Raw genomic sequence first — 26,777 nt, forward strand, 5'->3', positions numbered from 1 at the left:
AAAATGTACTCACTGATCTACTGCCCAATACCCACCATCACATATGAGAAACTGTAAACAGTTGGACTACGCCAACTGGTATCTAACTACAACCATAATACTACAATGTTACTTCCCATTAATCCACCACCAAAAATGAAAATTCTTCTGAGGAAACCCTTCAACACTTATTAAGTATAAACAACCAGCATACCCCAACTGGTATCTTACTGCACCTGCAGTACTACAATATTAGTTCCAGCGGTCAAACTGCCAAAATAAATCTTCAGCAATCACAGTACTACAAACATACCCTCAACAACTTTCAAACTACCAAAAGTTAGAATACGCCAAGATGTATCTGACTGTCCCCACAGAAAACATCAAAAGCAAGCAAATGCATAAACAAATACTGCTTAAAAGAGAAAACAAATAAACAGTTAGAATACGCCAACTGGTATCTAACTACAACTATAGTACCACTAATTCCAAAAGGAAAATAATACACCATTTCAATTCCTAGTACTGCAACCGTGCCTATAACCAGAATAGCACATAGATATGCACCTTCAACATTACTGAAAGTAGTCCACATGTCACTGAAACAGAGTGTTCCACATAACAACAAATAAAACCGGGAGTTTTTTATTTATTTTTAATCCTGCATGGAGTCTTTTTCCCACAGACCCAAGGAACTGAGCACATTGCACAGTACATGTATTTAAATCATAGTACTTGTGAAGTACTAATTATGAGGGTCCACAAAGTACACAAATGTTTGCAATGCATTGCAATACAACATTACAAAATACCTACCACCATATTATATTTTCTATTATCACAGACAATGAAACAACGATTTTTCCTGCATTTCCACATACCGCATTGGTGAAATCTGCTATTGCCGCTTGAACAGTATTCTTCAGTGCATGCAAAAAAGGTGCACAGGGCCTCAACAATACATTGGCCCTCATTACGACCCTGGCGTTAAGGGATTACCGGTACCGGTAAGGGTACCGGTAATCGCTTAACGCCTGATTTCGAGGGCCCTTTGAGGGTCCCGACCTTAACGGCTGGTCTGTACCAGCCATTAAGGTAAGGACCCGCAAAGGGACCTTGAAGGTGATTACGGTACCGCATTTTGCAGTACCGTAATTACCGCCTTCCCCATTCCCATTGAGCCCTATGGGGCAAAAATGGGAATGGGCAAGGGCCAATGGTAAATGGGGAATTACCACCCGCCAACCTTGGAATGGGGCGCTAATTCCCCATGTCACCATGGCGGATCCGGTAAATTACCAGTGTTAACCATGGCGCTAATAGCGCCATTGGTTAATGCCAGGGTCGTAATGAGGCCCATACAGTCAGTATACAATTATTAGTGTCATACTTCTTTGTAATTTGCAAATTGCATTATATACAGATATTTTTGAAATCCATATGTCACTGTCAAAAAGTTGAGTGCATGGCCGTATTATGCTACAGTGGTTGTGGCCAGGGCCTAGACTGTTGGGTGCATGGCCTCTGGACATGCACCAAGAGTCTAGGCCCTGGCCACACAACCGCAGCATTGTACAGCCATGCATGCAAACATCTGCCCACTTACCACAACCCACACACATAACCCAGCGGCCTGAGGATCTATCCACCTCAGTTCACATACTATTACAGTGCATCCAGCCAATGTAAAGTACCCAAGAATCTGCACTGTGGCCACAACCCAAACACATAAGGCATCCACCTGAGGCCCTGTCCACTTCTATACACATATGCACAATGCCGCGTAGGGAAGGACTGGAGGAAAGGCCTACTTCCCTCTCTGCAGCTCCGCTACGAGGGATCACTCTGCCTGCCCAGTATACTGCCACTGATGACTAGATCTCCCCGATGACCAGCTGTTAACAGGATTCAAACCTACATTTTTGCGTGGTCCAGCCCGACGAGGAGCCCCTAAAATGGCCACCGTTGTGGTCTCCATGGTAACATCAACACAAGCCATGCGCCTGGATTGGGCAAAACACCTGGCTCTGCCCTCCCCTCCTGCTTTAAATGGAGGGGAGGCGAGCCGCAAGGCAATGGCGCATAGGGAAGGCCTGGAGGAAAGACCTACTTCCCTCTCTGCTGCTCTGCTGTGAGGGACCATTCTGCCTGCCCAGAATACTGCCACCGATGACCAGATCTACCTACCCAATGACCAGCTGTTCACAGGATTCCAACCTGCGTGTTTGTGTGGTCCAGCCCGATGAAGAGCCCCTAAGATGCCACCGATGCGGTCTTCATGCTAACAGCAACACAAGCCATGCGCCCGGATTGGGCCCAACACCTCGCTCTGCCCTCCCCTCCTGCTTTAAATGTAGGGGAGGTGAGCTGCTAGGCAATGCCGCGTAGGGAAGGCCTGGAGGAAAGGCCTACTTCCCACTCTGCAGCTATCTACTGCTCAATGTTGCAGGGACGGACCCCGTTCCTGACTGCCATGCCATCAGCTGCTGCACCTATACCTCAACGTGAGCTACCCAAGACACGCCCCTCACTAAATGATCAGCACAATCTAAGCCGCCCGCCTTCAACCTATGTCAGGTGCGCGCCCTTAAGAGCCCGCACATACCCACAACATCACTCCATGCTCCCCGCCCATGCCTCCCAGCGTAACCTCTATGTCAGGTACAGGACCCAAGGGAGCCGCACCAATTGACCACTTTACCTGCACCAGTATGCAAGTAAACCGCTACAACAGCTGATCATAGTGCATGATCATGAGCTACCAGATGCCTGTGGAAAACCCACCCCTCTACCGTGTGCACTTGCACAACCCGTGTAATATGCCAACAGGATATAGATCACAAAGTCCACGCTCTCTGTGCTCAAGCCATTCCAGATGAACTCTACTGTGTGAACACTGCAAACACTTCTATGTCTCATCAGGACGCCCATGCTGTGCAAACCCTTCAGGTAAATGCTGCAGAATTACCCAATGCTGTAGTTGCATACAATGTGAATGTCCCCACTGTGCCAAATGTTGATGTTGCCTGCAATGTGAATGCCCCCATTGCCCCAAATGTAGATGTTGCATTCCATGTGAATGCCCCACTGTGCCAAATGTAGATGGTTCATACAATGTGAATGCCCCCACTGTGCCAAATGTAGATGTTGCATTCAATGTGAATGCCCCCACTGTGCCAAATGTAGATGTTGCCTGCAATGTAAATACCCCATTGCACCAAATGTAGATGTTGCATACAATGTGAATGCCCCTACTGCACCAAATGTAGATGTTGCATACAATGTGAATGCCCCCACTGCAACAAATGTAGATGTTGCCTGCAATGTGAATGCCCCCACTGTACCCAATATGACCGCTGGCTGCAATGCTCCTGAGCCCCACCAAATAACCCTTGTTGTGCCAGATGCCATTGATGCTCCCACCGCTCCCAGACATTGATGCTCACCAGCCACCACAGATATGCCTAATGCCACCTCAGAACCCAAAGTTGACCTCTACAAAGATACAACCACCTCTACCACCAACAAGATTTGTGCGAATCCACATATTAAATATGCCTTGGTCAATGCCCACGCCATTAATGCCCATGCTCTCGACATCAATGACCTAATCATCACCCCTGACCTTGACATCCTATTCATTACCGAATCATGGTTACACGAAGCCACAGTTCCGGCGCTATAACTAGCATTACCCGCTAACTACTCCATTATCATACAAGACCGACTCACCATCACATCAGAAAGACAGATAAGGTCATAGACAATAACATGCATTACCTCCATGCTAAAATCAACATATCCCACAACTCCACAACTGCACCATCTCAGTGAATCTGGTCTACCGCCCACCTGGACCAGCAGGTGACTTCCAAGCAGCCCTTACTCACCTCCTATCTGACATCCTAAAGAAATCTTCTAAGGACATATTACTGGGAGACCTAAACCTAGGCCGTATCGACCATAATGACCCTGCAACCAAAGCACTCAATTCCACACTTGATACCCTAGGATTCAGCAACACCATTACTGGTCCTACCCACAACCAGGGTCAGTCCCTTGACTGGATCACCCAACACAACTTCCCTCTCACAATCACAGCCAACTCACTGACCCCCTGGTCGGACCACCACATTATACACCTTGACATCCCTACTGTCAGAAACAAACACATCCCACTGCCACACATGTCACGGACGATCGCCAGAAGCTCTAGGCAACTCACCAAAGAAAATCTCATGCCCCACCTATCAGGACCTGCCTTCAGACCCCTGTTCAGAAAACCCCAGGATTTCTGGATCTCTCATATAACAAAGCCATCAAGGCAGCAGTTGAAGATATCGCACCACTGAAACAAAACAAGAAACGTGCAGCACTAACACTCTGGCAATCCACCCAAACTGATAAAGCTAAACTTTACTTCAAAAGTATTGCCAAAGAATACAAACAAGCCATCATTAGAGGTAAAGACACCTCCTTTGCATCCAGAATCCAAGAAGTGCAATCCCACACCAAAGTGATATTCTCAATCTTTAGGGACCTAGAAACTCCCACTCCCGCACCACAAAACTTTAACAAAGACAAAACTTGATGTGAAGGAATCCAATCAGCCATGCTTAATAAAATACACTACAAACCAAAATTGAAGCATCCAGACAAACATTAAAGACCGCTCCACCCCCACCACTTGCACCATCATCACCCAGGGACCCCTGCACTCTCTTCAACAACATTGAAGAAAAGGACATGATTAATATCATGAAATCCATTAAGCCATCCAATGCAAAGGAGACACATGCCCAGCCAGTATCATCAAAGAATGCGCCAGCACACTTGCACCCTTCCTTATAGCTTTTAACAATGCTTCATTTGCCACTGGCAAAGTCCCCATCTGCCTCAAAGAGGCATGGGTATGCCCACTGATAAAAAAGGACAACTGTAGACCCATCATCTCCCAACAATTATAGGCCCATCAGCACAGTGCCCTTTCTGCTCAAAATACTAGACAAAGCTGCATAACTCCAGGTGCAAAAATTCATTGAAGACAACAAACTCATGGGGGTACGCCTATCAGGCTTTCGCCCATGACATGGGACAGAAACCACTTTATTGGACCTACAAAACCAGATGGATTAGGCCAGGGACGCCGGCAAACCAACCCTCCTCCTCCTCCTAGATCTCTCTGCAGCATTTGACCTTGTTGAATACAAGGTCCTATGCCACCACCTAACCAACACAGCCAAATTCTTACCAGAAGCCACGCATGGATATCATCCTTCTTGCAAGGAAGAACCATGCAAGTCTTCTAAGACTCTGCCTCGGCCTCACCCACCATCATCCTGTGTGGTGTACCTCAAGGGTTCTGCATCTCACCCACTACAACATTTTCATGCGCCCATTCTTCCTCATTCTAGACAAACTGGCTATCTCGTATGCTAAATGCACCGATGATACCCATATCCTCCTTACCCTAACAGGAGATTATGACACTGAGTCCATGACCTTAACCGACATTTATAACACAATCCAAGCCTGGATAACTGTAAACAGACTTTGCCTGTACTCAGCATCGACAATATCAGAATCCCAGTTGCCAGCGCAGTAGAAACTCTAGGATTTTACCTTGACTCTAAACTATCAATGACTAGGTATGTCAGTGCTATCGCTTCTGCAGCAGCCTACCATGTTAAACTCATGACAGCAGCCAAACAGTTCCTATCTAAAGAAAACTCCATTACCATCGCCCAAGCCATTACTGGATCAAGATTAGATTACTGTAATGTCCTCTTCCTAGGAACCTCTTCAAAAAACCTGGCTAAACTACAGGTCACTCAAAATAATGCCCTACAAGCAGCCCTAGGCATCCCAAAAAGACAGCACGTCACAGATGCTAGGAAAGAAGCACACTGGCTGCCTATCAAAGAGAGTCATTTTCAAAGCCCTTGCACTGAAACACAAATGTATTCACCAAACCGATCCCACCTACCTCTCTAAAAAACATCACCCTATCCTCACAACCAGACCTACCAGAACACCTTATGCGAACATAATCACAGTGCCCAAATTTAAGAGAGCTCGAGCTTGTGGCACCAGCTTCCCCTACCTAGCAACTACGCAATGGAACGCCTTGCCACCCGCACTCAGAGGTGAAAGATCACACCTAGCTTTCAGAAAAGCTGCCAAAACACTACTCTTGACATAACCACGCCACACCTCAGCTACCTAACCGACACCTGCCTGAATGCATAATGTAATGTACTGTTTCACCTAAATGCATAATGCATTGTACTGCTCCTTGTATTGTATTGTAACTAAGTGTAACTACAGTTAACAGCACCGCAATGCCTTGGGGCTGCCTGTGCACTATACAAGTGTACAATATAAATAAATAAATTAAATAAATAGTATTCCAGTATGTGCAACCAGTCAGCACACTATTGACTCCAATAATCCAGCCACCTGAGGCCCTATCCACTTTTCTACACATGACATTACAGTACTTCAACCAGTGGGCACACTCTTGGACTCTTGAGTGCATCAACCCATGACTGCAGTAGCTGGCCACAATTACCTCCCACTGTCTCTATCTCTCCTGTCACCTCCCAGGCCCTCCTCACGACCCTAGCTTCTCATTTGATCTCTAAAACTCAGGACATCCTGTCCTCTCTCTCTCTTCCTCTCCCCCTACTCCCTTTACTCCCTGCTCTCCCTCTGGCCTTGCTGCGGCCACCTCTCCGCCCTCCTTCTCTGCCGTTCCCCTGTTCTCCTCAGATGAGGTTTCTAGACAAGTCTGATTCATGAAAGTCTCGTCAAAACAGGTTCACCCCTGTTCCTCCAAAACTATCAAGTACCACATTGACACCCTGGCTCCTGCTCTGGCTGAATTCTGCAACCACTCATTTACCACTGGAGTCTTCCCCTCCCCCCTGAAGAACTCCCTTGCACACCCTCTTCTTAAAAATGCCTCTGCCGAACCGTCCTGCCCGGCTAACTATCGTCCAATCTCCATCACTTCTTTCCTGGGCAAACTCCAGGAAAAGCTTGCCATCTCCCAGCTCAATCTTCACACTGAATCTGTTGGTTGTCTCCATGACCACCAGTCTGGCTTCAGAGCTGACAGAAGCATGGAAACTGCTCTCCTGAAAATCCGTGTAGACCTATTCTCCAACCTCGATTCCAACACCCCCAGTGTCCTCATCTAACTTGATCTCTCTTATGCCTTTGACACGGTCAACATGCCATCCTGCTCAACCATATCCGTGATAACCTGGGTATCACCGATCGGGCCCTGGCTTGGCTGACTTCCTTCCTCTCCGATCGACCCTCCAGGTCCAACTTGGGTCCTTCCTCTCCTCTGTCTCTAGCTCTTCCTGTGGTGTTCCCAGGGGTCTAACCTCTCTCCCTGGCTGTTCAACCAATACCTGGCACTCCTTGCCCACTGCATTGCCGCTCTCTGCCCCAACTTTCAGGGCTATGCGGATGACACTCAACTCATCTTCAGGCTCCCTTCTGTCGCCTCTTTTCCTTCTCTCATCTCTGACTGTCTGTCCGCCATCCAGGAGTGGTGCGGCACCATGTCATGGCCATAGGCAGGCCTCCATCACCCACAAGGGCCACTTGGACCCAGTCCTGGCGCCTTTGGCGCCAGGCTCATTAAAATATGTGCTTGGAACACTCTGTGCCTAAGGTACGTGCATCGGGACCGGGCGTGGCCATAGGATTGCATTGGGAGGCATGTGCTGGAATCCTTGGGCAAGGCAAGGTGGAGCCACAAGGCGTGGCTAAAGGGAGGGGCCAGAGCCAGCCTATATAAGGCCAGCCCAATCTCAGGCCCTCGCTGCACGTTACTCTGCTTTGCAGCATGACGCTTACCGGTGTATCTCACCTTGATTCCGGCACTCCAGTTCCGAAGACCTCTGCGCTTACCTGATACCAGCCGCTCCTACGCTGAAGGCGCACCTACCTGATTCCACCCTCTCCATCGCTGAAGGCGCTTACCTGATTCCAGCTGCTCCATTGCTGAAGGCGCACCTACCTTGTCCAGCCGCTCCATCGCTGAAGGCACTTACCTGATTCTAGCTGCTCCATCGCTGAAGGCGCACCTACCTGATTCCAGCCGCTCCATCACATAAGGCGCTTACCTGACTCCAGCCTCTCCACCGCAGTGCGTGCATCCTACCTGCATTCTGCCGGAGTCGGGGCATCTTTTCTTTTGATTTGGACTACCAGTGACTCGGGAGTGTCTCGCTTCTTCTCCGCTTCACCGCAGAATCTTCCTCCGGAGCCATCAAACCACCTCCAAGTCTCCGGACTCTGCTCCACAACATCGGACCGCTACTGCAAGGGGAAAAGAACACAACAGGTTGGAAATCTCACAATCAAGAACCTTGGGCTGCATCTTCTGTGTACCTGTTTACCTCGAGAGCCCATCTTTCTCAGGGGAATCCCAAGGGCCATTCTACGCTCTCAACCTTCATCTTCACACCTATTTGGGAAGAGCAGCGACATAGCAGGAAATAATTACTGCTTATCATTTCCTCAATATTCATCGCTAAAGACATTATTAGAAAACCAAAGACTTACCTTCAAGTGGGTTGGTCACAGCTGGTCTGGATCGCCACGTCACGGGCCAGTGAAGCAACTAGGCCCTCTCTACGCGCCCCTGCTGAAGAAAGCAGGACGGAGAGCCCAACATCTCAAAAGAACAGGTGAGCTTGCAAGGGAAGACTCTTGCGCACATTGTTCTGGCACGAAAGAGGTGAGGGGATTCAGGACACCTCCACACTCTCCTCATTTCCTCTCCTCTCCTCTCCTCCCAGGTGCAACACCAGTATCCAGAACCCTATCCTTTGAGGCAGCTGGGGGAGACAACCAACACCAGGGAGTCAAGTCAAGGGAGGGCTCCAACCATGCCCCAACACCCCCGCAGAGACCAGGTGAGCGTAACACACAAATGATCTCTGCCTTAATGCCAGTAAAACCGAGATTCTCCTTATCGGCACACCTGCTCCCTCCTTTCCTGTTTGTTACTCTCTGGGCAGCCTCTCTTGGCCCTCTTCCTGCTCCCACCTGTGAGGCTAAAAACCTTGGGGTCATCTTCGAATCCACACGTTCCTTCTCTCCTCACATCTCTGACGTCTCTAAGAAGTCACACTACTAGCTGCACCTCCTCAGAGGTATTCTCCCTTTCCTCTCCTTCCCCAGAAGCTCACTGTCTCCAGAGTTCTGGTTCTCTCTAGGCTGGACTACTGTAACAGCCTCTTTCTAAATCTGCCTGCCTCGCTCTCCACCCTCTGCAACTCATACAAAACAGGACTGCAAGATTTGTCCTTGGCCTCAAGCCCAGGGATTGCATCTCTCGAGGATTGAAATCTCTGCACTGGCTCCCAGTGGCAGCAAGGATTAAGTTCAAAACCCTCTTCATTGTCCACAAAGCCTTCTGGGGCCTGGGACCTCAATGCCTTGAACTCTTTTCCTAAATATCTCCCCTCTCGAGCTCTTCATCATCCACCTAAAACTTCCTCAGGGTCAGTCGCTTCTCCGAACAGTACGTTGGTGGTAGATCTCTTTCTTCTGATGGGGCCTCCCTCTTAGAAGGGCGGGGGAGATGTCAAGCCTGCTCAGCCCTGGTAGAGTAGGGAAGACCCGGCTTTTTCATCAGAGAGTTCAGGTGAAGAATTGCCCTGTGCTGCCATGTCAAAGCAGCCTGGCTGAAGCAGTCAGCTACAATACAATGTCCAGAGCTCCACGAAGATCAGTGGCCCACTCCCTGAATATATGCGGCAGCATCAGGTGCATGTCATAGATGACAGCAGTGTCAATATGAGGGGCAGTGGGCTGCAGTGGCGATGTCTGGTGCCTCCGCAGGGAAAGGGAGCAATCGAAGAGCACATGCTGTGCCATGGGGCAGCAGCAGAGATGGTGGGTACAACCCCCTGGATAAAAGGCCACCAAGAAGAGGACATCTAGCCCTACATGGGCATGCAGGCGACGCAATGACTTTGTGGTGTTCATGTGTGCACAGTGGGGAGGTTTTTCCCCAAATGCTGGAGTGAGCACCACCAACAAAAAACAATGACTGCGGGAAAGACCTTTTCATCTGGATCAAATTCCAGGGAAACCAAGAGACAGCACCATAAAGATACTACAAAGGGGTGGCTGACTGCAGCACATATGTAAGATAATATGTAGTATGTTTATTATGTGTTACTGTTGTTGTATATGTTGTCTCTGCATATGTATAGGATAGGTTTGTGCTTGAGTAGGTAGAGTCATAATACTCAAAGAAGGACTATTGGGTATAGAAACTTGTCAATCTGTGCCACCTGGTATACCCGCTCCTTATAAAATAATACATTGAGAATGCACCCTAATGGTGCACCAGGCTTTTCTCTGTGTTTAGTAAAGAATCACTATATCTGTCAAGGAACACTCTCATCAGAGGACACATATAAAGGTGAAGATTGTTATTGTGTGGAGTGTCCATTCAAGAAATTGGCCAAAAATTACATGTGTTTTGTCCTTGCTTAGGCCCCTGTCAAACCTGGGCTATACATATCCATTATTCCCCCCTACTTCACTACAACCATACACTAAACATTCATATAACTATAGGCAGTTGCAATATATATGATGCAACTATATTTCTACCTACAGAATGTACCCGAATGGTGTGCCAGGCTTTTCTCTGTGTTCAGTAAAGAATTGCTATTTCTGTCAAGGAACTCTGTGATCAGAGGACATATATAAAGGTGAATATTTTTATTGTGTGCAGTGTCCATTCAAAAAATTGACCAAAAGTGACACGTGTATCGGCCTCACTTAGATCCTTATTAAACCTGGGCTTTACATATCCATCACGTCACAAAAGATTTAAGGTAAAAATGAATGTCAGATCAATGTCATTGCGTGTCAGACAAAGCATCAGTGATCATCACAATATAATATATTATCCAGAAAAAAAAACAGTAAGGTCAGATCATAATAACTAATCAATACATATAAGACCATATAAGACCATTAAATTATATGCACACACAGATAGGTAAGGGTTAGCAAAAGGGAGAGATGTGGTGAAGAGAGAGATATAAGAAAGAAAATACAGTTCAATGTCAATGAAGTTTACATTAATCTATTGCAATTCATCAATATGCTTCCAGTACCTCTGGTGATCTACATTAATAAAAGGTGGTATTCCATACATATCCATCTTAGTAGACACATGATAATAGGTGATAACTCTTTTGCAGTAAACGTATCCATACCAGAGCATTCCTTAACCATGCATGTGATCAAATAAATCAGGGTAGCTGGCTTTTCACTAGTTGCGTAAATCAGTGCCTATTTCATGCGTAATTAATGTCTCTTGCCCAATTCAGACACCGTACATTTTCCATACTCTGTTAATATTTGCATTTTGCCAAATAGTTGTTGATAAATCAACATGCCCACTCACCTGATTATTCTCATTCAATTGCAGACCTCCTGCATTGGAGTAAGTCCACCAGCAGCGATCCAATGCACCAAGCGACAGAATCAGAAGGATAACCAGAGATAGCATCAGGGAGATAACACGACTAACAAGGTAAACATTTTGGTAATCAGAACGACCTCTGAAAGCTGAGGAAACTTAATAATTGAATAGAGGACTCTCATTTGCTCTGTCTGAATATTCTGACCCTATAAATTTACAAATAGACCTATTCAAATTTGTAAGAAAGCTGAAACTAAAGAGGTTTTTTTTTTTGCGAATAGAGCTCAGCAAATAGAGGAGCAACCTCATAGACCACCATTGAGTACATGTTCTATCTGTGACATTGAAAACACATATTTACTGAGACAATCAGAGGAACTGGATAATTTCGAAATGAGAGGCACCTTCCGAGAACTTAACATCAAGCCAAGGAATTTGCAGATGAAGGAATTGAGATCAAAATCTTTATGTATTCCTCAGAAATCAGTGGTTGATGACATCAATAAAGTAAGTGAAAAACTACAATAGAGGAGAAACAATTACATAGACAACCTGTCCAGGATGGAATGAATTTGAGGCTATTAAACATGGGTACATGACAAAACAATCGTAATTAAGGAAGCTGAGAAAGGAGGGAATATGATGATATGATATGATATGATATGATATTTTATTTGTATCGCGCTCGTACACAAGTGTTTCAGAGCGCAAAAATATCATAATAATGAACCGGAAAGACTACAATATAATGGCTAAAACACATTTGGAGACAATTACCTCATATACTAGACAGGAAGTTCTAACAGACCTGAATGAGTGATCCTTGAAGTGGTACAGACAGGATCTACTGACAGACTTTGAGAAAGCCTACCTTACAGTGAAAAAAACAACTATACCTAACATATACATTTTGGCAAAGATACACAAAAGGTATCATGGCATTCCTGAAGCGAGACCTATTCTGAGTGGAATAGGCTGCGCAACAGAACGTATATCAGAATATTTGGATAACATCATCTGCCCTTTTGTGCTGAAACTACCATCTTACTTGAAAGATACTACACAAGTCCTGAACATTGCAAAGGAAATTGAATGGGAACCAGATTATCTTTTGTCAACCCTGGCCCGCAAGGCTTTGTATACATCAATCAAACATGAACTGGCAATCAAGACTTTAGACTATACTTTCAGAGAAAGCTCAGCATTGTATTACCAACATATTGAAATGCTGAAGGAGATGTTACAAGTCACTCTGACACACAAGAAATTCAATGTTGATGACACATATTACCAACAGACTTAAGGTGTTGCAATGGGTGCTAAATATGCCCCAATCTTTGCTAACCTATTATTGAGGATACCAGAGTATATACGGATCAGGAATATTCACAACATGTGATTGCCTGCACGGAGTGCGGGGAGTGTCTGTTGTGTTTGGGACACTGACTGTTACCTTTTGGAATCTCTGATAAAGTGTAGTAATTCCCAGCAAAATTGAGTGTGAGTGTTTCATTGCCACCTACACAAAAGGAGGAGCTTGGAGCATAAGAATCCCCCTCCTCGTGGAGCGATGCAGAGTGCAGGAGTGTTTCTTGTGTTTGGGACACTGCCTGTTACCTTTTGGAATCTCTGATAAAGTGGAGTAATTCCCAGCGAAATTGCTGTCTACATGATAGGCGGAGCTTAGAGCATAAGAACCCCCATCCTTGAGGTGCAGCATGTGTTTGTGTTTCTTATGTTCCTTGTGAGCCGAGTATGCTGGGTGCCACCGTAAACATTGCTTGTCCTCAGGGAGGAAAGACAATCTCGCTCCCCATCCAAACGAGAATGTTACCCTGAAGATGCCATTCTGCATTGCCCCACTTGAATCTGTAAAATTACTGCCGAGAACAAAGTGACATTGGTGAAAAATCCCAAGTAAGTGGGAGAGGCTTAAGACAGACAGCGTCGTACATGTATGACAAAATAAGCCCTTATCAATCTGGGCTCCCGCCCTTATTGAGCACGACATTCGTAAGAAAGAACTTAAACATTGATTAAGTATTTCAAAAAGGAAAAGAAACAGAGAGCATGACTTAAGTACTTCCTGCTGCTACAAATGTCCCAGGCCTAATTCACACAAACATTCACACAAACACTTACCTCGTGAAGAGGCAATGGTGTCCGTGGTGACGGAGCTTGTGGCTGAAGTGGGCGGCAATGCCGCTCAAGTGCCAATGTCCTCTGCTGCGGTAGGGGAGGAGGTTTGCCACACCTCTGAGAGAGGTTGCAATATGAGCACTGCACTGCTTGGCGAGAGGCTTCCGTGGCTGCGCATTTTGGCATGGCGAGTGGCCAGGCAGAGCAACAAGCTGACCGAAGAAAGGGGTGAAGTGCTGACAGACGAAATCTTACTCAAAGATAACATACTCTGAGTCACTTGCCAACAGTTTGAAAAGTCTCTAATCAACGTTGAACAACAATCTACCACTTAATCAAATAAAAACAATGGCATGCTCATGTCTTGTGTAGTGGATGATGTCCGTACTCCTATGCATACACCTCTCGTGTGTCTCACGTGCAACTGCAATTGCAACTGTTTTGGCATTCACACCGATAATGGCAATGACAACGCAAATTGCAAAGCTGCTGTGAATGAGCCTCATGTCTTTAACCTAGCACGTGACACACAGAAAAACTATGATCCCTTAGCAACTCAGGAGTCATAGAGAATCATTGAAACCATGGCAAAACAAACCAAAAATGTAATATCAGTAGCTTTATTGGAAAAGGAATTTTGAGCAGAAGAGGTTTGTGAATCCAGTTTGGAAAATGTGCAAATTAAATAGAGACTGCAAGAGCCAGCTGTGCTAGCAGAAAATGGTGAATCGTCAGTGTGCTTGTCTTTTACCCTGGTGGACCCAAAGTTGTGTAATGAAACAAGGACAGCCCAGGAAGTCTGGAGCCCAAAAGATCAGCGTAATTCCCTAGCAGTTGCAGACAAACTCTTTAAAGATGTGACCCAGTTGAATGAAAACTTCAACATGAACTGTACTTGGGAGGGTAGATCTAGTACTATTCCCAGAGATGTGGATGAAGTTACACAGGTCATGGACGAGTAACAGAGAGACTCATCATATTTGGTGGAGAGTGATAATGTATACATCCAAAATACAGGAAAACACGCCTATAAATGTAGGAGAGTTGATTCTAGTCCCTCTTCATTCTTATTTTGTTCCCAAAGAAGGACCAGAAGGACCTCCCGACGGACACCTCAAAATGTGTGCACAAAGGAAGAGACATACAAAATAAAGATCAAAGTTTCTCAAGAGACAAGTCTTTCTATGACTCTCATCAGATTCATCGTTCATCGAAAGAGAATTCCCAAAAATAAGAAGATCAATGCCGGCACAGAAATCAGCTAACAGAAATAGTGACATAAAAGATATGGCAAGCAAATTATATCAGGAGATGGGTTCACAAATAATGTCTGCAATAACAATTTCTGTCAAACCCTTTCTGAAAATGTATGAGCAATTGAACGATAATTCTAAAGACCAAAGACTTGAAATCACTACCCATCTACTAAAAGAACAACTAAAAAATAATAACAAAGATAAAAGACTTCTTGCGGAAGTCGCTAGAGAAGCTATGAGTATCCTAAAGAGGGAGCAAAGTGAGCGGGGTTGTAGCTGTATCAAATCTGATGATGCTAACATAGATACAGTGGCACATACCGAACAAGCCCACGTGGCGACCCAATATGAGTCTCAGCCCAAAATGTCAATGACACCACAGATGCCTTAACGGCTCCTACTCAAACAGAGCCAGTGATGCTCCCTGTATCCCTCAACTAAATATTGCAACTCTAAGCAGCACAGAAGATCAAACAATACGACAAGGACTGCTGCTTTAGAGGAGTTAGATGCCAGACCAACAACTTCTGCAAATGCAGAGGAGATTAATGGTAATCCTGCCGTGATTGATGGTAACATAGCGAGCAACCCAAATACTCGCAATGAAAGTAATGCAACTATTTGTCCAAATAATAGAGGAGTGTCCAAAACAAGAGGAAAACATGTTATCCTAGACAAGAAGAACATTTTTCCCAGATCAAAGTGCTATAACGACAACAGCTCGTGTAAATTCTCGAGGAACATAAAATCTTTAAATGTCACCATTCAATCTTCAAAGTCGCAAAACAAAAAATAGGACCAGGACTATGGTTGTTATTAAAATTTATTTAGTTGGCAATGCTAATGCTGTGTTACCTATTCTGACCCTGGCCAGAAGAACACCCTTTCCCTGCAGGGTGTTCTGTCCCTAGTTTGAGAGTGGAGTACCGCCTATCTAAAAGAGGATAGATAAGGAGGGAACTCTGGCCCTAACCCTACAATAAGTTATTGATCGGTAATGCCAAGATGTTATACGGCTTTCCCGAATAAAAGGCCTAAAAGAGGCATAAAAGTGAGTGTTCTTGGGAGAGCATACAACAGGGGATTTCGGGTACTTTATTCATCCTCCGCGGTGTGTGCTGTCCCCACCCAACTATATACTCGCATCAGGAAAGTGTAAATTATAAAACAAGTGGTAGAAATATCCAGTATTAGTTGTATTCTTGATGTCTCAAGTATGTCTATATCACAATTTTTTTGTCAGGAGACATCTCTTAAACTTTGTTGTGTTAAGCTTTTCATAAAAGTTGATCTACTAAATAGAGGAAGCCATTATTGCATCATGTAGATCATAGGCATTAAAAGTAAGTTGTTCTTAACATGTTTCTCCTATGAATTTGAGGCATCCATGGATTCTGGGGTCGACCGGTTTCGATGATGTACATTTTTCAAATCTACTTCTTCAGGACCAATGTCTTATCCTGCGAGTCAATCTTTTATCCGCCTGATATGACGGTAAACCATATCCCACTCAGGGAATATAAGAACCTATTTGAGGGCCGGGTTCAAATTGACAATATAAATATAATTACTTGTCATGTGCGATTAGTGCTGGATGCCGTTTGGATTGTGCATAGACATTTGTCAATGGTGACCTTGCACCCATCGTTTCAGGCTCACACCAAACATGCAGTGCATCTCTCCATTCTTTTTATAATAAGTGTGTGTGTGGATGGGGTTGCATGCTGCCCAGATCCCAAGGTGACAGAGCAAAGAGCCCCCCTGCCAACACACATATGACATCACATGTATTTTAGCAATGATTTATTTGGTGAATACCTTAGACGCAAGTCATTTATAATGTCTTGCAAATTGACTTTCTCTCTTTTTCATTTCTTGGTGGTCACAGAGATATGGCTACGAGCCCAGGAGTGGTTCACACAGGCTCAAATGCTGTCCACAGTAGGCTAAAAGAGAGCGGGGGAAGAAAGATTATCCTCACTCGTTTCAGAATCTAAATTTATATATTGTCAATTTGCATATTCTCAATGGATGATCAGCTTTCACAGTGTTCAAAACAACCTCCAGGTTGGGTGGAGGTGTAGAACTTGTGTACTATATAACATTAGTCATTTGCAAACTAACCGGAGCCATATAAAGTCCAATTCTGTTGGGCTGCTTCTCCGCTTCATGTGTTAATGGTGCAGTATCATGCAACGTTATACCAATTGCTGAGATGTATAATCAGCAGTCTATACTCATAAAGCCCCCCATTTTCTGCACGGTGCAATGTGCAGCACACTCGAATGTCTCATGAGGGTTCCAGATTTATATATATGTATAGATATATACACTTGTATGTCTAATCATTTCTGTAAGAAACGACATACTGCTATTATGCGACGCATGGAGTCTCTTACCTGCTGCCTCATCTAGGTACAGCGTGTAGCAGCGAGGCTCCATTTGGAAACTGTTTCTGATGTTTCTAAACCGCAGGTCGCCTTTGCCTGCCTTATTAGAGTGTTTTTGTGCACTCCAAAAAAGAAAGGACCTGCCGGCGGAATGCAATTTCACATCACCCATTTTGAGATGGTCTAGGTGACATGTAGTCCGTGAGGCTGTTGGAATGTGTTCCAATTCTTAAAGGGAGCAGCAAAAGATTTGTTATTTTTACAAAGTTAGTTACTTCAATTAGACTTTAATGTATATTATTTGATCAGGTTTTTGGCTTGCTTACAAGTTTCCTGAATGGCACTTGAAACAAAAGAAGAACTTTTTGTTTGAGTCCCTTTTTTGCGCCGGCCATTTTAGGATGGTTTCATTATGTGTATAAACATGGGTCTGTGAAACTGTACCCAATGCTTAACGGGGGACTGGACAAAAGAGTTGCTACAATGAAAGTTGTTGTGCATTAAGGGACACATTGTGTAGTACACTGTGAGGCATATAAGGCATGAGAGTATAAGCATGTAACCTAAGAATTTTTTGGTGTGGTACATGTGGTCTACTTCTTCAAAATGACCTCCCCCTGGGGTATAAACTTGAAGAAATATATTATGAGTTATTTTATAAACGCCAACTCATTCCATTGTATTTCCTCATTAAGACCGTTGTTTACAGTGTCCAGGCGGAAAATCCAACTCTGTTCCCTTTTGTGGCAGATGTTGTTAAAGTTACCACCTCTAAAGGGGCACTTCATCTTCTCTAGGATAGTCCAAAAAAGCACATCTGCTGTGTGCTTTTTATCAATAAAATGAGCCACCATTGGTGCAGTGATTTTTTTCGTACGGATACATGATTTGTGTTCAATAGTCTTTTTGTTACCATTCTGCATGTCATGCCAACGTACTGTAGATTGAAGGGGCAGGTAATAAGGTAAATTACCCCCTTGCTATTGCAGTTTCTAAATTACCTCTGGTAACCAGGGGTTCTTCCACCCAATTTCCACACTGTGACTTCTGGTAGTTTGTGCACACATCACGCATGCCCGGCAGGGGGATGTTCAGTTGGTAATGTGGTCCCCCATAGGGTATTGTGATTTTCTTCACACCTTGGTTATTTAAATGTGTGGACAAGCCTCATGGCCCCCACATTTTCCTTCCTGTCTGAAAGCTTCACAAGTCCCTTTCTCACGGATGCACTGGGGATAACCCTGTGCCCTCTTAAGGTATTCTCTTGACGTACCAGAAGTGTGACCCTGTTGTGCAGTCCAACCCAAAGTGCCCCCAATAAACCCAGACCTCTGTCTCAGTATATTGTGCCCTAAAACCAACACATGTCATTACAACTCCCCACCTGCTTTGATGTGCTAAGAACCAGCCAGTTGCCCAGGTTACCACAGGGGACAAGCCCTCTACGCCTTGTACCCCATAAAAGTCCCAATGAAATATGGTATAATCACATGCATGTAATTTATAGGTTTTCTAGATTTATTCAAAGGTATACTAATGATTGATGTTTATTATATATTGAATGCTAGTTTCTCATGCCAGCTTAGTTAGTGTCAACTCTATCTCACCATGAACTAACCCTCACCCCTCCCGGACACATGCAGCTGGACTTTGTGACGCTCACCCTCCCGTCATCTGAGGAACCAATCCAGAAGAAGCAGCGCCTACATTGCTATATGTATCTTTGCTTTCCAGCCATGCTCACTTTGAGGAGTTGTGCTATCATGTACTCTTCTCACATCTGAGAGACCCACCCAATACATCAACCCCTTAAACTTCACTGCAGTGGGTGTGCAATAAATAACTTCATAGGGGCCATGGAATCATGGGAAGTTCCATCTCCGCATGAGACTGCGCACATACACATTTTCTCCTGGCATTAACTGTCCTGTGGGGCTGTCTTGTGCTTTCGTGGTTGTGTCTGTTTCATTATTTTGTGTGAATGCAGGTGCTACTTGTCTTGCTATATTTCGTACTGCACGTGTCAGTTGGGTAATGTTTTACTTAAATTCATCCCCCAGAACTGTGGCAGCTCTGTGAGCGTCTGATGCTCTTCTTACTGGTGACAATGGCGTATGAATGAGCCGTCCTGTGACTATTTCGTGCAGGCTCAAATGATGGTCCTTACTTGGTTGAGTTCTGAGTTGGAACAGTGCTAGTGGCAAGCAATATACCCAGTTCTTTTTGAGTGTGTTACACAGCTTGGACAATTTGCTTTTGAGAAGGCAGTTGATTTTTTCTACCCTTCTTTCTGTTAGCCTGCAGGTGATAAATCAAACATAATTTGTGCTTTATACCTAACAAGATTGTCACTTCTTTGAAGAGGGCATTCACAAAATGGGTGCCATTGTCCGATCTGATCACATCGCATATGCCCCACCTCTAGAACAACTTCTCATACCAGAAACTTAGCTGTGCACCTTGCATCTTGGTGCGGACATGGCCCAGATTCCACCCACCGTGAGATGGGACAAACTATCACAATGAGATATCGTGCCCCATTACACCTTTCTCCCATGTCCGCATAGTCTATGTGGAGTTCTCTAAAAGGCCCCACAAGACTTGGCAGTGTTCCTTGTAATGTTGTGAGAGTCATTCCTGAACTATATGTTTGGCATGTGGTGCATTCCATTGTTAAATTTGATAGGTGTTCCTGCAAATTGGGTACAAACCAGTCTTCCTGAATCTCTGCTGCAATGTGTTGTTTTGTTACATGTGTTGGGAAGTGGAGCTGTTGAAATGCTATCAGTAATAATTCTACTGGCATCACTACCTTCCCTGTCAGTTCTTGCCGCCATATTAAATCTGTTGGTGACTGTTTACATCCTCTTTTTCCACATAATTCCTGTTCTTCTAATGGTGCAAATTTTTGCAATTCTATAACTTGTAGAATGTGTGTGCAGTTGTATCCTTCCTCCTGCACTTCTGAGCTTGTTGTTTTTACACTGCACTCTAATGGTTGTGGAACATTGAAATGTGCTGCTTCTTTCACAGCAGAGTCTGCTACAGCGTTCAGTAGGGGGATCACGTCAGTGTTATTGGTGTGTGCTTGGCACTTTACCAATGCTACCACTGACGGTTCTGCTAGTGCGTCAATCAAGTCATTTAATAGTGCTGCATGCTGTACTGGTGAACCATCTGCCCTCCCGAACCCCCTTTGTCACCATATATTGTCACTGCACATCCTTTAGCTGTATGTAGGGCTTCAATTAGTGCAATCAATTCTGCTGCTTGTGCTGAGTAGTGTGATGGGAGGCATTTCTGCACTATAATCTCGTACTCATCTCCTTCTATTCTTACCACATGTTTTTTTTTCTCCTGTCTCACTATCAATTGATGCTGACCCATCCACGAAGTATATTTCCCCTTCCTCCAGTTCATTTTCGCTCGCCTTTGGCATGTCATCTTCCTCCCCCTTGTACGTGGGACAATCGTGCTCTTGCATATCTTCTACAGTACAGGGCTCAGTAATGAAGGTTGCAGGGTTTACACTTTTACATCTAACTACATGGACGTTTGGGCTGGATATTATTATTTCGTAAGCTGATGCTCTTTGTGTGGTGAGTGTTGATTTTGTTCTTTCTAGAATGGCAAATAATGAATGTTCTACATACAATGTTACTGAACATACCATTACAATCGTGGCACTATTTTCTATCGCAAAGGCCACCGCTGCGAAAGCTTGTTCGGACGCGAAGTGGCCCTGCATCACTAAGTCTAATGAGCCGCTATAGTAGGACAATGGCTTGTGACCTAGCAATGTTTATGGGTTAGCACTGCTGTCATCAGTATTCCATTGCAATGTGAAAAGAGGTGGAACTTCAGGTCATAATCGTGGTTCGCTAAAACTGGTGCGTGTGGGGAAGGTCTTTTAGTTTGAAATATTGTGTCATTATTTCCTGTGTCCATTTTATGTGGGCGCTGTTCTTTTGTGCTTCTTTTAATGCTTGTAATAATGGACGCATGTATGCTGCATAGTCCAAAATCCATGCACAGCAATAGTTACATATGCCGAGAAACGTCTGCATGTTCCTCACTGTTTTTAGTATTATTGTGTGACGTATTGCTGCTGCTCTGTCAGGTATTATTATTTTCCCATCTTTTGAAATAACTGTCCTAGGTACAACACTTCCGCTAAGCAGCATTAAAGCTTGCCCTTGTCCACTTTGTATCCTTTCGTGGCCAGTAAATTTAGTAATGAAATTGAGTCCTCTCTGCACTGTTCTTCAATTTTACTGAAAATGAGGAGGTCATCCACATATTGAATTATCATGCTCCCTACATCCATATTTCCAAGGTCTTCGTGCAAAATTCTATTGAAGATTTTAGGACTCTCACAGTACCCCTGTGGCAATCTACAATGTTCATATCTGTTGCCCCCAATGTAAATGCTTTGAGATACTGACAGCTTGGGTCAAGTGGTACTGAGAAGAAGGCATTCTTCAGATTCACTAATGTGAAACAAGTTGCTTCTTTAGGTATGCTGCAAAAAATCGATGCGGGTTTAGGCACTAATGGGAACTCACTCTTTCTGTATGACGTCATTAAGTGGGCGTAGGTCCTGTATCATCCTCCAAGCCCCGCCCCTTGCTTTTTTAATCGGGTAAATTGATGTTTTACAAGGTGAGTTGGAAGGCACTATTATACCTTGTTATAATAATGCTGTTATAGTTTCCTTTATCCCTGCCTCTGCTTCTCTTGACAAAGGATACTGTTTTACTCTAGGCGGTATTGCACCAAGTTTCAATTTTACCTTGATGGGCGTGACCCCTTGTAAGAGCCCTACGTCATGTGGGCCGGTAGTCCATAATTCTGGCAGTACCTTTTCCATATCTTCATCAAATATAGTGGGTGGTGCACTAACGGTAGCCATGAGAGGGTTATATATTTCTCTATGCTGGATCATTATGTCACAGGGTACACTTATTTCCATTATAATTTCCCCATCAGTATCACTGTCAGTGAACAATTCCTCATCAGTCAAATCAAGCAACGCTATATTTGGGTCTATGCATAGCACTGTTCTCCACTCACATCCATGCCTGTCCAGACCTATCATCGCAATACGTTTGCTTGAAACTTGCACTGCCTCCAAATCAATGGATATAATTGTCACTGGCACAACATCTGAGTATGCAATGGGGCAGAACCCAAAATCAGATGGCACTCTCCATTCCTTCCGTGTTATCTCGGGCACAACTTTGGCAAGTACCTGTATCCCATAAATGAACATATAAATATCAATGGGTACCCCTCACACTGCAATCTTATTTGTCATGGTGCTGATCATTAGCATGGCCCTTACTGGACACAACCCTGGGGCAGAGCATACTATCCCCTGTTCTGTTAAGGAGATGGTCATATTCAATATACTCAGGAGGTCCCTTCCCAATAAATTAATTGGCGAGTCTTCATGGTACAGTAGGGGCGCTCTTACCATCTTCCCTCCCACTGTTATGTCTAAGTGTTTTGTGTAAGTAACTTTTAAAATAGCCCCAGAGAACCCCTGCATTTCAAACATTTTTCCCAAGAGCAGGAACCTGCCTTCCATGAGGCATGATTTTTCAGCTCCCGAGTCCACCATAAAGAGGAACTGTTTGTTGCCTATCTCCGCCCCCACCAGCGGTTCCTCTTCTGCACGTAGGGTAGTTGATAGGACTGGACACGCAAATGCTTTCTGTGGGCTGTCCTAATCTGTGTATGTTTCTGTTCCAGGGACGGAAAAGACATTGTCCCCCACCACAGCTACGCCGCTGAAAGGCGCCGGTGAGCCATTTGCGCTTGTTGTGAAAATGTTAGCGTTTGTGTTTCCTATTGTGTTCTGGCATGCTACCTGTTGTTGCATCCCTTGCTGTTGTGGTTGTTGTCTGCATGGCATTTGCTGTACCCTTGGCTGCTCTTCATTATAGCATTGTTTGTTCTGCCCACCCCCACCCATTGGTAACCCGTAAGGACTTCCTGGATGTGGGTGGCCATACTGCTGTTCGTACCCCATGGGAGGCTACCCTTGGTAATATTCCATTGGTAGCATTCTGCATTCTCCAGAAAAATGTTCCCACCTCCTGCAATTCCAACATGACCCTTGCGGTCCTCCCCTCATTCCTTGCCCTCCAAATCCACTATTTCCCATTCCCTCAAATCCTCCTCTCTGCCCCCGGTACCCACATTGTCTTCTTGTGGGTCTGCCCTGCCATTGGGGCCCCCTCGTGTTGCTCCTCTCCTGCCCACTGCTCCTGTCTGTTTGCAGACCACGCTGCGGCCATCATCGCTGGTTTATTTCCTGACCCCTCCTCTCCTTCCCCCTGCCTGTCAGTGGGTTGTGCTGAATTCATTGCCCCGACCTTCACTAATTTATTTGAACCAATTTTGCTTCGTCCGCCAACCTTCTCTGTGCTATCTCCTTTTCTCTTTCTTTGATCCTCCTACAATTGTGTACAGTAATGATCCGAATCTCGGGCCAGCCTTGGTTTCTATCCCAGCTATTTTATCCAAGGCCTTCTGTATCTCCTTCGGGAGCCCCTTTTTAATTATGAAGTAAAACAAGGCGGTGGATTGGCCCCACGCCGTGCCCATTTCTGGACTCCACAGGTCCTGCACCCAAAGAATGAATTGCATACGCTCTTCCTCCTCTCCCATAGTGCACTGCATTACTAAATGTAAGTCTGGCCTAGCTGGGAAGGTTCTCCGCAATGCATCTCATACTTGTGCCCTTATATTGTTAAATGATGACCCGTCATGGTGGTCGTAAAACTGGCCTTCACCCACACTCCATCTGCTTGATCACCAAATGCAGACACTAGCAAACTTTTCAAATCCCCTATAGCCAATGGTACCTCTGCGGTGTTCTTTTTGAATGCATGTATCCACTTCCTCACCCCACCCGAAAGTGGAGGGAGGAGCTTCAACAGGTTGTTTTTGTCCATATGTGCCCAGGTATGTAGTGTGGTCTCCCTGCTCCCTTATGTATCAGAGGCATCTGTAATTTGGTATTACTTTCTTTCTTACTTACCGTTCCCTTTTTTATTTTACTAACCAACATGTTTCCTGCTCTTTGCCTCAAGCTCCCTTGCCACCTTGGGAACCCTCCACCATCTTCTGGGTCCATTGCTAATGGGAACGGGAATCCTGCCGCCGCCACCCCCTGTTTGTACTCATCCAGATCACTCCATACCTCATCTATCTCCTCCTCTGATTCTCTTTCTCCAAGCCCCTCCCCTCCTTGGTCGTCTGCTGCTTCTGCTCGTATTATTTTTATTCATTTGTTATTAAAATGGAAAAACATTTTTCCTGATTGCCACTAGTTTTCTTGACCTTTTGGCACATTGCCCTGTGGCGGTGGGGATGGTGTAGACACCCCTGCTATACTTGGCGGAGGTGTCAGATCACTCGCTACGCTAGGTGGCACTTCTCCTCCCCCGGGCAACATCTGTCCCCTATCGCACACAACCCTTAGTCATGTTATTTTCATTTGGGCGTGCTGTCTATCTAAATCTCGTTAGCAACGCTAGATCCACTGGAGGGGCACTAGTTGGTACATACAATTCTGTTTCATATGGTGGCGGGGCTGTGGCACCTGTGGCTGTTGGGGTACTCTGTGCTGGCACATATCTGGGCTCACTATATCCCACTGCGGGCCTTGTCATTAACAGGTAAAGTTTAGTGAGGTCATTTTCGCCTGTTTTTACTGAGCACTCCTCCGCCGTTACGCCCTCTCCCTCCATTGGGGTGGGTTGGCCTTCTGAGTACATTTCCTTATTTGTGTCACTGCTCAGGGCTGCTTACTCGAATATTCGCCACAAATCTAGTACTTCGCGTCTATTTTGTAATTGCTTACCTCGATACTTTGCTAGCAGATGGGTTGCTACAAGGTCTAAGAACCTTTTCTCAAAAGACCCTCCTTCTGGCCATATTTGGGTTGAACCTTCTCCTTTTATTTCTGTAAGCCATTGCTCATGATATTCTTTCATTCTTTCACTATACAAGGGGAGGTGTTGACAGATATGCGCTAGTGGTGTGTCTCCCCCCCCCATAATGTCTTACCACACTTCTTTTTATGTCTCGCTCTTATACTAGGGTATCACACAATGTGATCAGAAAACCCTTTCCTGTGTTATTATCAATATTTGTTAACTCACTCCACGTAAAAACACCAACAACATTATTTATTTACACCTTGAGCTCTGCAATCACATAACATCATTCTTAGCAATATTCATTCTATCGACATAATATGCACATATTTTATCTACAGACAAAGAAACAAGTGACTTCAACACATAAAGCATGTAACATGTACTACCTTTTAATACTAATCACCCTGTTATTCTATCTTTATTCTCTTTTTCTCTTATCGCTACTTGTTTTCATTCATTCCCCACTTCTGAGCCCCCTTAGGCTGCCTCTTTGAAGAAATCTACTCACACAGAAACAGAATATTCTAAATAACTACTCCGAGTCTATTAAATATATGAGACTCCTACGTTCTTTTCTCTTCATCTCCACTTGTTCCCTGTATTGGTCAAGACAATGCTATGCAGTGCCACCTTCTAGCCCACTTCGGAGCTAGGATCCTGTATTCCCTTTTATCTCATTGTCCATAGCCTTACAGTTTAATTCACATAGACCCTAAACTTTCTGATTCCCACTATTCCATTACCCCTATCCTTTACACTATTATTTCTCAATTTTTTCTTCCCCTCTCATGGCAATCTCGGAACCAGTACTCACGTGTTCAGCAGGGTGGTCCGAGAGCCTCCGTTCATGTTCTATCCACAATCAGGGCTGCACCTCAACCAAGCTGTGACCCGCCTTGGTGAGCAGTTAGTTGGGTATTCACAAAGATGACGGGGACCCTTGGAACCTTTCTTATTTGTGTGCACACTGGTCAACCGTGGACGCAATGGTTTTGCTGGGGTGTCCCGGATCACACCGCATGGCACGGGGGCCTCAGTGCACATGTCTCAATCACGTTGCGGGCGTCACCAAATGTAAAGACTCACCCCCTGACTTACACATGCATATTCATAAAATATAACACACCCCAGTGAGGAATGAGACTAGGAGGACAGTTTGCAAGATTTAGATACGTTTATATAACATTGGCATCCAGAGAACTCTACTGCCTTGAGAGCGCTCTGGCAAACATTACAATTCCAGAGAGTTATAAAGAAAAACAGAGTCATAGATGACGCACTAACATAGGGTGCTACAACAGAGCGTTATTGGTTGGAAAGGAAAGATACATATAGCAATGTAGGTGCTGCTTCTTCTGGATTGGTTCCCCAGATGGCGGGAGTGTGAGCATCACAAAGTCCAGTTGCATGTGTCTGGGAGGGGTGAGGGTTAGGTCATGGCGAGATAGGGTTGACACTAGCTAAGTTGGCATGAGAAACTACCATTCAATATATAATAAACAACAATCATTAGTATACCTTTGAATAAATCTAGAAAACCTATAAATTGCATGCATGTGATTATAGCATAATGTCATGATGCCTACCC

This window comes from Ambystoma mexicanum, chromosome 6q (genome assembly GCF_040938575.1).
Source record: "Ambystoma mexicanum isolate Mex_15411 chromosome 6q, UKY_AmexF1_1, whole genome shotgun sequence".
NCBI classification, from domain to species: Eukaryota; Metazoa; Chordata; class Amphibia; order Caudata; family Ambystomatidae; genus Ambystoma; species Ambystoma mexicanum.